The 3,061-nt window shown below is 46.2% G+C and overlaps 1 protein-coding gene across 1 annotated transcript in view; it reads right to left on the bottom strand.

Moving 5' to 3' along the window:
• Positions 1–3,061, bottom strand: part of LOC107744857 (protocadherin-7-like) — a 77,253-nt gene that overhangs the window by 16,291 nt on the left and 57,901 nt on the right. The gene's annotated exons all lie outside the window — the stretch shown is intronic.

The following is a 3,061-nucleotide window of genomic DNA, read 5'->3' as shown; positions in this document are numbered from 1 at the left end:
TATATATATATATATATATATATATATTGCATTTTGTTGTTATGCTATATATGCATATTAATAAAATATTTACTTTTTTTTTCTAGAATTTAATTATTTAATGAAGATTTTGTTGACGTTATCTCCTCAAAAAATATTAAAATGAATGTATTTTTTGGTAATGCATTATTATTTTTCTGATTCCATTTATTTCCACTAGTTTTTTCCCCCCCTTCCTCCCTCTTTCTGCATTTACTGTATGGCTGGCAAGTAACAAAGAATCTCTCGTATCGCTGAGATGCCGGGTGTAAGTGCGGCTTCAGACGGCTCGAGCTTCTTTCAACAATTTCACTGGCCACAAAGACACCAAAAATCTCATCTCCACCGCTTGCCTGTTTTCGTTCCTTTCAAACAGGCATCTACGAGCTGGGCGAGATTTCGTTTCTCCAAGGATAGAAGGATAGCAGCTCTGCACATCAGCCTGCTTCAAAGGGAGGTGCTATCAGACCCTGCCATCGCCACGGCAGTGACGAAGATACCGGTCCTAATCCCCATGTAAAAATGAAAACCCCCCGAGTGCCCGTGGGACTTCTTCGAGTACACTTCGCATCTCTGGTGCTCTCCCTCTTTTCTGTCTCTTTCCATTCAAGATCTAAGTCACTAAGTTTAGAATGTACCTTAGTGTGCTCTCATTCGCACTTTTTCTAATTGCAATATTGGGAGTGAACTTTTGTGTGGCTTTGGAGTTGTTGCTCTTAGAGGAAGCTGTCATTTTTTACTGATCTAAGATCAGCCTCCTCTCCTGCTAAGCAAGATAAAACAGGTAACTGGAAATCATACAGGGCAACTGGATTTCTTTAAGTGGTAAATGTGTGGCTTCCATGTTGTCACTCTGTTGGGTTGACTCAATAGCTCCTTGCCTGAGGGCTAAGGAGAGTCAAAAGTATTATTAGCAGCGTGAAATCATCCCTGGGGCCAGCTAAACAAATAAGACACACACACAATCCTGGAAAGACGGGAGCAAGACAAATGACAGAAAGGGAGAATTTCTAGATGAACTTACAGTATTACAGAAGGATACAAGAGTGCCTTCTTTCAAAAATCAAGTTTAAAACACATGTATCAGGTTCTTAGAAATGCACTCTATGTATTTTTGTGAGCTTCAAATGGTTTTAAAAATTAAATTTAATATTTATTTTACACTTTGAATTATTATGTCAATATAATTTGGTTAATAAGCTTTTCTTTTGTAGAATGTCATTATTTATTTATTTATTTATTTCATTACAAAGTCTATATACAAAATATATATATTGATTATATATTATATATATATTCTGATTATATTCTCCTGATTATGATTCTCCTGCATTCTCGTCGTTCCTCGCTCCTTGTTCCTCGCTCCTCACAGTAGGCAAACCGTGACAGAAGACAGCACCTAACACAAAGTAAGCGGCGCCCCTTCTCCCCGTTTTTGTTTTAGTTTTTTTTTAAGTGTTTTTGTTTTCTGTGTTTCACCCCCGTGATTATGGAGATCGCTGCACGCTTCATCGTGCTAGCCCGTAGAGATCTCAACCTTCATCGAGTATGCCTGGGAGTTCTGCGGGCTCGCCGCGGCGACGGCATTGAATGACGCCACCATCAACTCTCTGTTCTGGCACAGGGCCAATTATCATCGCCCCGTGGATCTCCCAGACAACACAGGACTACGCTGGAGGAAAGGCATCCTCCGGTGTCTGGAGAGCATCCTGCCCCGAGCCAGAACCAGCCCGCCGGCTGTACCTCAGTCAAGCACGCCGGCAGCGGCACTCTCCAGCCCGCTGGCCGTTCCAATGTCAAGCCCATGGGCCGCGCCGTTCTCCCTTAACCAAAGGAGGAGGATGAGGAGAAAAAGACTGTTCTCCGCCCTCATCCTTGCCCCAGAGCTCGCTCCAGTGTCGACTCCAGCCTCAGAGCTCGCTCCAGTGTCAGCTCCAGCCCCAGAGCTCGCTCCAGTGTCTGCTCCAGCCCCCAAATCCAACCCAGAGAGGGCTCCAGTTCCCGAGTTTAGCCAACGGAGGGCTCCTGTTACCGAGTTTAGCCCAGATAGGGCTCCAGTCCCCGAGTTTAGCCCAGGGAGAGTTCCTGTCCCCGAGTTTAGCCCAGAGAGGGTTACAGTCCCGAGTTTAGCCCAGAGAGGTTTCCAGTCCCCGAGTTTAGCCCAGAACTCGGCCTGGCCTCCTGAACTCCCTACTCCGCCATGGCCTCCTGAACTGTCTGCTCCGCCATGGCCTCCTGAACTCCCTACTCCGCCATGACCTCCTGAACTGTCTGCTCCACCATGGCCTTCTAGTCTGCCTGTTCCGCCATGGTCCTCCTAGTCTGCCTGCTCTGCCATGGCCTCCTAGTATGTCTGCTCCGCTATGGCTTCCTAGTCTTCCTGCTCAGCCATGGCCTCCTAGTCTGCCTGCTCCTCCATGGCTTCCTAGTCTGCCTGCTCCGCCATGGCGCCCCAAACTGCCTGATCCGCCATGGCTCCCTGAGCTGCCTGATCTGCCATGGGTCCCGGAACGGGTACCACCCTGGAGGCCATCCGTCCCTGGAAGCCTGTCCTGAGAGGCTTCCAGAGAGCCCACCTCCCCTCCCCGTTGGTTGTTATGAGGGGGGAGTAATGTCAGACTCTGTTTCTGTCTTGTGTTGTGTTCTCCTCCCCCACGTGCTCCATGACCGAGTTTTCACTCATGTTTGATTATGTTTATTGATTTAAGGTGTTCCTCATTGTGTCCCTCCTCTTGTCCTGTGTATTTAAAATGTTTCCTGTTTTGAGTTTTCTGTGCTGTCTTGAACGTCGATCCCATGTCCTACGTGTGATTTCCTGGATGTAAATAAAGACTGTTGATTACGATTCTCCTGCGTTCTCCTCGTTCCTCGTTCCTTGTTCCTCGCTCCTCACAGTAGGCACACCATGACTATATATATATATATATTCAGACACCAGATATCATTTTTGATTTTTTTTTTTACTAGTGGGTGCAGGACACTATAGTTCATTTATGTAAGTGAGGATAGCAAAATAAAGTAAACTGTGACATATTATACCCAA

The sequence above is a fragment of the Sinocyclocheilus rhinocerous genome, unplaced genomic scaffold (assembly GCF_001515625.1).
Source record: "Sinocyclocheilus rhinocerous isolate Xijiao unplaced genomic scaffold, SAMN03320098_v1.1 scaffold4273, whole genome shotgun sequence".
Lineage (NCBI taxonomy): Eukaryota > Metazoa > Chordata > Actinopteri > Cypriniformes > Cyprinidae > Sinocyclocheilus > Sinocyclocheilus rhinocerous.
Note: the sequence above shows the minus strand (reverse complement) of the source record. Positions and strands in the feature narration are given on the sequence as shown.